Source organism: Arachis ipaensis, chromosome B3 (genome assembly GCF_059453495.1).
Source record: "Arachis ipaensis isolate K30076 ecotype BB chromosome B3, ASM5945349v1, whole genome shotgun sequence".
NCBI lineage: Eukaryota > Viridiplantae > Streptophyta > Magnoliopsida > Fabales > Fabaceae > Arachis > Arachis ipaensis.
In genome coordinates, this window is record NC_142438.1 from 52,226,617 (window position 1) to 52,239,444 (window position 12,828).

Here is a 12,828-nt window from a genome sequence, read left to right on the forward strand (position 1 = left end):
CCGTCCTTCACACTTACGACACTGTCTTTCACGGCTTCTCAGCAAAGCTCTCACCTTTAGAGGTCCAGAAGCTGGAATCCCTATCCCACGTCATCGCAGTGATCCCGGAGCAGGTCTGCCAACTCCACACTACCCGCTCGCTACAGTTCTTAGGCCTCAAAATTGCCGACAGGGCCGGCCTCCTCAAGGAGATGGATTTTGGTTCAGATCTCGTCAATTTCTCATATTCAAGATCAGAACCTGTAATGAAGAACAAAGCAACAGGAAATCAGGGGAGAGGTAGATATAACAACGGTAGGGATCAGGCAACGACGGTCGTGGTTCTACGACGCAGAAAGAGGGGAAAAAGGGTTGGCTATAGCGGCGATAAGGTAGCACGAAAAGGAGGGTCTCTGACGTAGTAGGCTCTGGTTTGAGGCCGATGGTGATGGTGGCGAGGAGAAGCTGGCGCGGTGCTCCTGGGCTCGGCGTAGGTCTGCGACGTTGCTGGCGGAGAAGGAGGGCGACGTTGCTGGCGGAGAAGGAGGGTGATACGGTGGTATGTGGTTGATGTTGGAATTGGGTGGCTGAGAACATTGAGAGAGAGAAAGAGAGAGAAAGGAGGGAGGAGATGATAGTAGTGGAGAGAATGGTAGTTTGGGGATTTTATGTAATTATTTAGGGTTTGGATAATTTTTCTTGCGAAAGTCAATTTTTATGGGTACAAATGGTAATTTTTATCTTCTATGGGTAGATATGTCAGCGTTTTCAACTTTTATGGGTAGAAATGGTAGTTTATTCTTGAATCAAACATAACTTAATCAACTTAAATACACTAAGATTAGAACTTAAACTGAACTAACTTTAAAAATGATTCAAAATTAAAATTCTAATTCTATTGAAGCCTAAACTAAATAAACTAAAATTAAATAATTATCAAATAATTTCAGTAACAATTTCTCAACAAAACAGTCGTCAACGCAGTAATTACCACAATTAGACAATTTTAAACACTTCATCTATTCAAAACTTAATGTATTGAATCAAACATAACTTAATCAACCTAAATCTACTAAGATTAGAAAACTAAACTGAACTAACTTTAAAACCGATTCAAAATTAAAATTAAAATTCTACTCAAATCTAAATTAAATTAAACTAAAATTAAATAAATTAGAAAAGAGTCGTTCATTGAACCTATAATGAAGAACAACAGAAATAAGAGAAGACGTGGATGTTGCAGTGGTCGTCGTCAAAGTTGCTATGGCGGCAGATGGTGGTGACCGTAGACGGTAGTGACGGCAAAGGAGAGAAAAAGGCGGGGGAAGAAGGAGAAGAAAGAGGGGGTAGTTATGACGGAAAGGGGGTGACGACGGCGGTGCTCTCGACAATGACGGGAAGGGGGCAGGGAACAGAGGTGGTAGCGGTGATGAGAGAGAGGTGGAGATGAAGAGAGAGTATGTGAAATTCGAAATGGGGAGATGATGTTTGCATTTTCATTTAGAGCATTTATCGTCAGATTTACTGTCGGATTAATCCGACGGTAACGTTTTTCGTGTGCCAAAAACGTAGTATTTTACTGAACATTATTACCGTCGGATCTTCCTGCCAATAAAACCGACGATAGTGAGCGCACCGAAAATTTCTTTTTTTTCCTTCAAATATTACCGTTGACGTTACCGTCTGAAATGTTATTCCGGCGGTAATATTTTAGGGTTACGAATTTGCTACCTAATCCGACGAAAATATTGCTGCTAACGTTCGTCGCTAAATCTGACGGTAAATCCGACGGTACTCAACATTTTTCTTGTAGTGTATTAGCATATTATTAGTATATATAATGAGTAATAATAATTTTTTTCTTATATTTATAATTAAAATTATTCATAATTCATATATAGTTCTTATTCTATTATTTTCTTTTTCATACCTAATGTCTACTATCTACGATCCCATCAATACTATCACCTATAGTAGATTATGCAATGAAAAAGTATGAAAAATAAAGGCAAGAATTATAAGGTTATGGAAAGTTTCTTCCAAATTTGACAATACCAAGACGACTTATATAAAAATGGTTCTAATGGTTGATAAGATTAGTTGATTTTTTTTCTAAATTTTTTCAAGTGATGCTAAGTTTAGTTTATAAATATTTTTAATTCATAATTTTAATTGATACGTACACCTTCCACAAGGCAAAGACAGTGCAATTTAATAGCTTTATAGATGCTAATAGTTTTTATATTTAATTTATTTTGAAATACGATAGAATTCATTGATCCATCAAGAATTATTTGATAAAGATGTTTGAAAATAAGCTCGAAGAAGGAAAGGTTTATGTCTTCTCAAATTTTGCGATTGAGGAATCAACTGGAATATATCTTTTGAACGAATACATATATAAAATATCTTTTAAGAAGGAGTCACGTAAATATGGTCAATAAAAAATGAATCATTTCAATTTTTTTGTTCATACTGATATATTAGAAAAATACGTATTAAATACTGTTAGTGTTAATACATAATATATTTAATAAATTGAATCAGAAAAATATGTAACTATTTTCTTTTTCTTTCAAGATTCAATAAATACTGTAATTTAGACTTGCAATACTAGTATATTAATATTTAATAATAAAGTGTGGAGAAAAAAAATAATATCATATTAAAGAAATTTTTTTAATTATAATTATAATTTATGAATGAAATTTTAATTTTAAAATTTTATACGGGATAATTATAAAAATGGGATAAGCAAATTTTTTTTATGTCAGGGCTTAATTTTTATAATTGTAATATATTTTAATTGTTTATAGTAAAATATCATACGGTTGTAATAATGTCATAAAAATATATAATTAGGATTAAGTTTCACAAAAGAATTTAAATGACGCCAGCAACATATTAATTGATTTATAGAATACACAGTAATATTAATAATTAATTTAAATAAAAAAATCTAACAAACACGTATAATTTTAGTAAAGGACACATTAATATCTCATAATAAACTACTACAATTTGATTTATATAAAAAAAATAATGATTGATTTATGATTTTTAAATAATAATTATAAAAGCGGAACATTCTAATTATAAATATTAATAATTTTTAATAAAAAATTATAAATAATCTTAATTAATGATTTATATAAATTTATACAATTATAATTAATGATTGATTTTTTATTTCATATATCATAATCTTATCCCATAAAAATTATAATTGTAATATTGAAAGTGTAATAATTTTTTAATTACAATCGTATGATATTGCTGCAATTTATGACTTTTTATATATACAGAAGTACTAAATTGGTTTCTTACGTTTGGGCGCAATCTTATTTTAGTCCTTAAAGTTTAAAGTGTTCTATCTGAATCCAAAAAAGTTTTATTTAGTTTCAATGTAATCCCACCGTGAGGTCAAAGTTAAATAATTAACGAAATATCTTACATAACAGCAGTACAAGAACAAGATCCATAATCTGAAGAACAAGTACAAGTTCTAGAGGCACAAAATTAACTGTGAATACATCAATACATTTATTTATCATTCTCTTTAGTTCTATAGAAAATATATAATTTAAATTATAAAAAGAATATATAATAAATAAATGTATTGATACATTACGGTTGATTTTGTGCCTCTGGAACTTGTATGCTTGTTCTCCACATTATCGATCTTGTTCTTGTACTGCTGTCATGTAGAACATTCTGTTAATTATTTAACTTTGACATCACGGTGGGACTATATTAAAATTAAATTGAAGTTAAATAAAACTTTTTTGAATATCTTAAGGATCAAAATAAAATTACGCCCAAACTAAAGGACTAATTTAATACTTTATCCATGTATATATATATATATATATATATATATATAAAGTGTAATATTATTATTGTTTTTGTTATGCAAGCAAAAATAGGCGTTTCAAATATAACACATAATTTTATATTGATGATCAATGTTGATTTAGAAGAAATTAAAAAATTTAGACAAAATGTATAATTTTTTTGGTTTATTAAAAGTTATAATTACAATGTATATATTGCTCTGTATGATTGTATCTTTAAAATTGTAATGCTAATTTTATTTTGTTCGAATAAAGGATAATGGTTATTGAAATCGAGACAACAACACAGATTACACCAATCGAAAAAAGAACTTTCTATTTACTGGAAGATAATTCTTGAATACGACTTAGTACAAAAATAATTTTTCATATTAAAGATCTTATAGAGGTTTTTATATATTTTGATTACATTCTAAAATTTTTGTATTCCAGATTTTTGCAAATAGCTTAATTATCTAGTGACACTATTTTAATTTATTAAACTACCAAATTTCAAAAGACAGTTTGTGTGACCATTGAAGTAGTGAAGAATTTTTCTTCTTGGTGGTAGAAGAGTTCCAAGGTTTATCCTTTAACTATGAAAGACGAAAGAGATGGTTACAAATGTCCCAAATGCAAAGAATTTTACTCAAAGGTGCATATTAGTATTTATTAAATGAGATTTGTGATGATAAATTTATTCACTATTTATAGGTATTCACTAAATTTAAAGATTACTGATGAGGATTTTTATACATTATTCATCGTGTATGAAATAATTGGTAGAAAACATTTAAATATTTTTGCGGCAGAGCTTAGGATAAAATATATAATGAGAGTAGTAAAAAATATCATTTTTACATAGTAATTATGTATATTATAACTTAAGTATGAATAATATTTAAATTAGTCCGTAAAAGATGTCTTATTCTTTAAATTCGTCCTTGAAATATTTTATTAATTAAAATAGTTCTTCAAAAATTATATATTAATTATTTTTATTCTTTAATCATTCAATTAATAGTTTTTGTAAATGATTAATGATATAGAATATTAATTCATATTATATGACACATAGTATATCTAATTAAATGCTAAACAAATATATTTATAAAAATTTATCAATTTAGTGTCATTAAATTATATTAGGATTAAAATTTATATAATTGAAAAGAGTTAAGTAAATTCAAGAATAGAACATTATTCCTTTTCAAAGTTTCTGTCAAATTAGAGAGCATCAATTTTTTTCAACCAATTTTTATTATAATGGTGAAGTTGTGTCATGATAAGACCATAATTAATTCCTTTAAATAAAATATAGAATTGAACATGTATTTTATAATTAGAGTAAACATATTAGATATGTAATTTTTTCGTAAACTCATTGTGTTTTTTAAATTTTTTTAGACTATCTTCTTCCTTAAAAATTTTGATAAGAAAACACTTGCAGCTAATAATTTAGATATGAATAAAGCAAATACTTTTTTAAAATAAATATTAGTTTATTTAATTTTTAGAAAATTATTTATTCAATTCGTATTTGTTAAAAAACATAGATAGCAAAATTAGCATTCTTAAATCATTCAAATGTTAACAAAATATTGAATTAATTAGCTGGATAGAATATATATCTCTTATTAATATTGATATATTTATCTTTCATATTTAATGATATAAAAAATTCTCAACTTTACCTAACTTCAATTGCACTTTTTTATATCAATTTTTATGTATTTTTTTTTTCGCCCAATTATGGTGACCGAGTAACTACAATTAAACTCCTCTCTCATTAGACACACCTAGATCCTTATATGAGTTCACCATATTCTCACCATCTCTAGGTGCTTCTCTTTTTAATTATCTAATTTTACTCTCAATTGCACTTGCCACCGTAACAATCCTATTTCAATCTTATCTATGTCACCTCTTTTAGCGTCACAAATATAGAGTCTAGACAATTATCTAAGTAATTTGAGGTACACAAAATTCAACAAGGCCACGGCAATCAACTAGAATCTCCAAGACTCATTCTTAGTGATAGCGATCCTCCTTAGTGCATTGTTCTTTATATTTATTGATATATAGTAATTCAAAATTATTAATAGACCGAGTTTAAATTAGGACTACACGTAGATCGCATAATATTCGTTATTTGATATGTATTTTGTAAATATTATCTGATCCGCATTTTGATAGGATTAGATAGTGTGGATATTGCATTGATATCTACGGATTCGATACCCAGACCCGCAAATCGACATTTTTAATAAATAAATAAATATATAGTTGAATAATATAAATATCATAATTAAAAAGTGCAAACCCTAACCTAAACACTCAAAAATCCTAATATGACGCTTCTCTCCTTTCTCACCTAATCCTAGACTCGGCTTTCTTCTTCTCTCAGGCTCAAAACTCCCTTTCTTAAAACTCACTTCTGACTTCATCCATTACCGGCTTCTCATTTAAGAGTGTTTTGGGGAGTGTACTGAGTGGATTAAAAAAGACATATGAGAGTATAGTGGAGATAAATTTGAAGATACATATTTTGATTATAAAACTATATTTTAATTATAAAACTGAATTGGACATGATTGTTCATCTTGAACTCTTTTTTTGAAAATGTAACTTCAGTGAGATGGTGGAAGATGAGGATCACCTTCTTTGTTCCTCCTGAATATATGAGAATGTACCTCTGAGGTAGACGCAAGGGTTGTGGTTTCGCCCCCACTTGCTCCGGATTAAGATGATTTGAGTTTCCTGAATAGATGCAAGGGTGTGGTTCGCCCCACTTGCTCTAGGTTGGTAATTATAATTTATCTGCATCTTCTTGGGTAGACGCAGCGGCTCACCTCCACTTGCTCCATGTTGAGAGTTGAGATTTTCTTAACCCTGCGTTACAAGTGTGGCCGGACAATTATACTCTTGGGGATGCGCACACGCAGAGACTGTCCAGGGTTCGTTACTGGACATGTCGGGTTTGGTTGGATAACCGACAGATGAGACTCATCGGCTATGAAGCAGAGTATTGTATGATTTGTTTGAGTATGCATATTGTGTTTGAATTTGCCTAATTGTTTATCTATATTTATATGCTACGTGACTTAAATATTGTATTTGTTTTCTTAATTGTGTATTACTTGTATGCCTTATATGTGTTTGTTTTGAGAGATCCCTCATGCTGGTGGAGGTAACGCTGAGGGTTGTTTTAAACTGGCGATTGGGAGGTTTGTAGAGAACTGAAACTGAAGAGATAGATTAGAATCCCTAGGTAGAATTACCATATTTCTGGTTAGTAAGAACTCTAGGCTTTGATTTGGATTGTAGAAGTTTAGGATTATCATTTGCTTCCCAAAACTTTATATTTTATCTATTTAGCACTGTTACCATATTGAGAATCCCTGATTCTTATTTCATACATATTTATTATTTTTCAGATATAGAACGTGAGATACCTTGTTGAGTGTGCTGGAGACTCCCTCAAAAGTGAAGATCTATTACTTTTGGGACTTAGCGTATGTGTGTGTGTTTACTTTTGGGGCTTAGCATGTGTGTGTAACTGTGTATGTGTGTTTTTTTTATGGTTGTATTAAAATTGGTATTGTCCCTTTTAGAGATTGATTTTAGAGGTCGATTCGTAGAATTAAAATTGATATTTTGTCTTTTAGTTTGTTTTTTTGAGTTGTATATATATTGTCCCTTCTACTTTCTATTATCTACACTTTCTTTTCTCAACGTTTTGAGTGCGATGAGATTTAAATTTTGTTTTGCTTATTCTTTTGTTTAAAGTTTTTAGTTAAATTATCTTTTATATATATTTACTGTATATTTTTGTTTTTAGATGTCATAATATCTTACCACTTTTGATTTATGGCCTAAACTTAAATTTTATATAATAGAGTGTTACACAACGCAGATCCAGAATGCCGCACAACAACCACAAATCCAGAACGCCAGCGCGGGGACATACTGAGGAGTGAGGATTCGGAAAGGCACAACGCTAGGGCGTGTAATGGATTCAGAACGGCATGGCGTCGTCAGAACCGGAATGGCGCGGTGATGATTTGTTGATTTGTTCTGATTAGAGCAGCAAATATGGTATGCCTAGCGCGTTGCTTTTCTCTCTCCTTAGGAAATCGTGTCTGCACTCTGCAGGTTGCTACGGAATGTGGTGTGGTAATTATGATCAAGGGAGATGCTACTATGCTGAAAGAAAGATTCTTCAGCAGGTGTTGCTCTTGTTTGTCTTAATGTGGTGGGAACACGTATCCCGTTGAAACATTTACTGCTTCTGCATGTGTTGCAGTTGAAGGCAGTAGAAGGTCCTACAATTCAGTAGGGGTGCAAAAATCGAGGTATCTAATCAAACATATTAGAAATAACAGTAAGCTAATTAATTGTAGATTAAATATAATGTAATGTAATTGGTTTTTGGTTTTTAACGCTCGGGTCTCAGTTTGGTTAAAAAATTTGAATGGGCTTGGAAAAATATTATACCCAAAAAAAAAAAGAGGACCCAACCCGTCACTTCACCCACACCCTCCGTCAGTGATTTGGCCTATGCAATATAATATAAATTTTTAAAATACATAAACAATTTAGTTTAATTACATATATTGTTATAACATATATCAAATAAATCTCAAATGATTAATCTAATGTATGAAAATTCCAATTGATATAATATGATTACAAAAATTATTTATAATTTTATTCTCCCCCTTAATATATTATAAGATATTAAATAATTATTTTAATATTATTGTTTATAGATGTCCACAAATACTAAATTGCATTTTTCTTAATCATGTATAATATTGGAAACGACTTTGTCGATGATTCATTATTTTAAAACTCATTCGACTATTTGAATTTCAGGATACTGTTTATATCTAACATTTTTTTAACCCTTCTTAATTAAAACACACAATCAACTAACTAACTGTAAGATTACTTTATCTTTTGTTAAAAATAAAGTTAAAATGCAAAAAACAACCCCTTGCACCGATTAAGACATTTTAAAACATAAAAAATATGACATACAGAAATCAGACTATTTCTAACACTGGACTCAAATATAAAAGTTAATTAGGCATGCATTACGTTTAACCATATGCCCAATCCTTTTTTTTTTTCCTTCACACCATTGGATCTTTTTCCTCCAGACCAACACATCTACATGTTCAATATCCAAGGCTCATCTAGGTAATTATTTAACGGCCCGCCCATTTAATAAAAAAAATTAATTACCCCAATTATATTATTGTTAATTATATTCATTATCATCAATAAATCTTCCGCTAAGCACGGATAACTGTCACAGACCCTGTCAACGGCAGGGCCCACCGTGACTTTTCTTAAGATCACCATCCACTATATTGAGAACGACATTACTTTTCTCTGTACACGCGTTCTAACTATGGCCAAGACACGTAACATCCGCGGGTGCTGAAGGATCTTTGGTTCAGCACAGTAGAATTTTCCTTATGATCAAACATAAAAGATAAGGGATAGTATTTTTTGTTTTTGGACGTGAAGATAAGTGATAGTTTTTTTTTTCTTTTATTTTTTGGGTGTCATGGTGATAGGGTTGCTTAAGTTGGATAATGGATATATGGGCTACCTTTTTATTTTGGCCTTACAATTTTTTTCCTTTTTATTATGATATATATTGTTTTTTAGTATTTATTTAATGTAATTTTTTTATTATTATCATAGGTATATACTTCTATTTAAAATATTAAATAAATAAATAATAATATAGATAATTTAAATATTAATATAAATAAATTATAATACATATATACCTCTATTAAATATATATTAAATTTTAAAACATAGAATACACTCATTCTATTGAATTTTTTTTATTATTTGACTTTTGAATTTATAGTTAGATGAGATTATAACATTTTTGTTGATGTAATAATTTTAATTTTAATGATATTTTAAAATTTATATTAGACTATAATTATGTTTTAGTGTGTTTATTTATATTTTAATTATTATTTATTATAAAACGGTTATTTCGGTTGAACTACGGTTAAATCGGTTGAACAAGTAAACCAGTGAATCAGTAGTTAGAGCGGTTCGATGACCAGTTCAGTTTTCAGAACCTTGCAAATGATATGATAATCTAGCTGTCGGTGATCACTCGAGATTTCAGCCACCTAACATGTATGGGATCCATTGTATCGTCTTACCTTCTAATATCATTTCTTTTGTCGAAATGTCACTCGAATCAACCAGTTGTACCCATTTCCAAACTCATTGCATTTGCCATGATACTTTACGTGATCTCACTCTACACTTTATACTCAATCCCATGATAAATACTATAGTTCTTCACACAAAGAACCACCTCTTCCTTATTTTGAAATTGATGGCAAACTCATTCAGTGTAGGAGTCCGAAACGATTCAGGTTGTCCAATCCTGTAGACCAAATTTAAAAATCGCTACTCAGCCATGGCATCAAGTAGGGGTGAGCACGGGTCGGTTTGGTTCGCGTTTATGGTAAAATTAGAATCGAACCGATCAAAATATAATTGATTCGGTTTGGTTCCGATTTGTGTTTTTTTGTACATGTATCCGAACCAAACCAAACCGATTAAGAACGGATTGGTTCGGTTCGGGTAATTGGGTACCCGATGATTTTGAAATTCATAAAAAAAACCAAATTTTTATCTTAAAAATTCAACAAGTACAATAAACATGTAACATCAATAGAAATAATCCAAACATGTTAAACACCAAATACATTAAAAACTAAACTCATTAAAATCCAAACATATTAATAGTGAATAATCTTTGTCTAATGGAAAATTCATATATATATATATTCTTTTTTTTATTTAATTAGTATATGATCGGGTTCGCGGGTTGGTTCGGGTTCCGCACCCCCAGAACCGATACCCGAATCAATCACTAACAAAGACCATCGGTTTGAACCCGATTACCCGTTGGTTCCAGAACCAATTTAATTGGTTCGGTTTGAGTTTGGACAGATAATCGGGTACCCGCTACCCGTGCTCACCCCTAGCATCAAGATTGAGGATTGACAAATGAGGAGGAAATTCCTGTGTGGTTGAATCCTCAGACGGACGGCTGGTGGATCGAACTGGAATAGCCCTTATGTCCTTGTCACTATTAGTAAGAGACTCGACATCGTCATCGTCCTTGCCAAGAGCTTCTTCTCTTGGATCTGCCTTGCTAGCATCTATTGGGTCCCGAGCAACCCGAACAGGTGATGATATTACAAGAGCAAGCTTACCAAATGTACGATTATCTCCATGTCCCACGCATGTTCCACTTCACGATTTAACTTTACGGCGAAAGTAAGAGATGTTGCTAAATCTGCAGCAGCTAAACCGACGGGAGTAGAGCTAGATGCTCTGATAGTTCTCACAGAATGAGGATTTGGAGCCGATCCTCTAGAACTTCCAACCACATCTTCAAGTTTTATATACAACTCTGTAGTACGGATCTCCAGAAAGCTTATACAACAATGAAATATTACTTGCAAGTCATTGTCGTTCTGTAATTCAAACAAATCAAACTTTACAAATCCTTGACCAACTGCAACTGGAATCCTATATAACAACTGATCTACTCTCTTTTTTCCAACTGACCCAATTTTTTGCAGAATATTATTTTGTAAGAATAAATGACCATTTGTACACATGACAGATGAAAACGCTGACATTTGTACCCATGATAGCCTGAAACTAAAGTTATACCCATAATAGATGCCTTCCGTGTGACAAAAGTGCCCTGACTTGGATCTAAGCTTGGTTCGTGGGAATCCGATCCTACGTGGCACTCCCTACCTTATCTTCAACCCCTCTCTCTCTTACTCACTCTCTCTCTCTCTCTCTCTTCAACCCCCACTCTGGCCCCTTCTTCCTCAACACTCGCTCCCTTACCTTCCTCGTCGTCATCAATGCGCAAAATGGTAACATCAATACACTAGTAACCAACAACACCAATACATAAAGTGGCACCACTCTTCCCACTACTAAGTACTAACCTTCTGAAACTTCAACCCTCTCGCATTGTTTTTTCAAACATCCACATGGGTTGCTGCAGCAAATTCCAGACCCAAAACCAAAATCCATATCGCCAAAATAATCAAACTTCCAAACAATACCTTACACCCTCTCTCCCCAACTCAAACCTTAACTAACAAATATCACAGCGGCAACCACCACCAGTGTTAGAGGAAGAGTCTGTGAAAGAGGTCCTATCAGAAACACCCATTGCCAAACGAAATCAAGTTCCAATTTTGAAGCCAGAATCGGACACCCTTCTGCCTCCTCTTCAAAACCCTGATGACAAAATCGAATCAAAGAACCCACATCCCATTCCCAACCCCATTATCATCAACAAAAAAGAAGGTGAAGTCTCAGAGGTAGTGTCTCAGCTCTCAGAAGAACCATGCAGCATCAGCGGAAGCTTCTCCACCACTACCACAGTTACGGAGAAGAGAGAAGAAGAAGTAACCAGCAAAAGAAGCATCAGGGAGGGAACAACAATAATGATGAAGAATCATAAGTGGAACAGCAACAGATCCCTGTCGAGGAAGCGCCCTCACGGCGAAGTTCTGGAATTGGTTCGACTCGGAGAGCTGGTACCCACTTGGACGCATCATCGGCGGAACCCTCTACCCCGGTCTCATGCTCACTGCCGCCGCGCTCTACTGGGTCCTCCGCTTCTTCCGTTTTGCAGTCCACATCCGCGAGGTTTGCGTCCTAACGGCGCCCTTTTTCGCCTCCAACACCACGCTCGTTGCTTACTTCTTCAGCAAGGAGATTTGGAATTCTGGCTTGGGGTGGTTATGTGTTTATCATCAATTTGGTGCCACTTTATGTATTGGTGTTGTTGGTTACTGGTGTATTTGAAGGCTAGGATGTAGATGAGTGTGAGGACAGTGACGCGGATCAGAAGCTCTTGCTGCTTGGTCTTGAGCTTCAGGGTTTTGGAGAACGAGAAATTGTTGAAGAGATCTTGCGCCATTGA

The 12,828-nt window shown here is 32.6% G+C and overlaps 1 pseudogene; it reads left to right on the forward strand.

Moving 5' to 3' along the window:
• The first annotated feature begins 11,884 nt into the window (after positions 1–11,884).
• Positions 11,885–12,828, forward strand: LOC148570636 (uncharacterized; annotated as a pseudogene).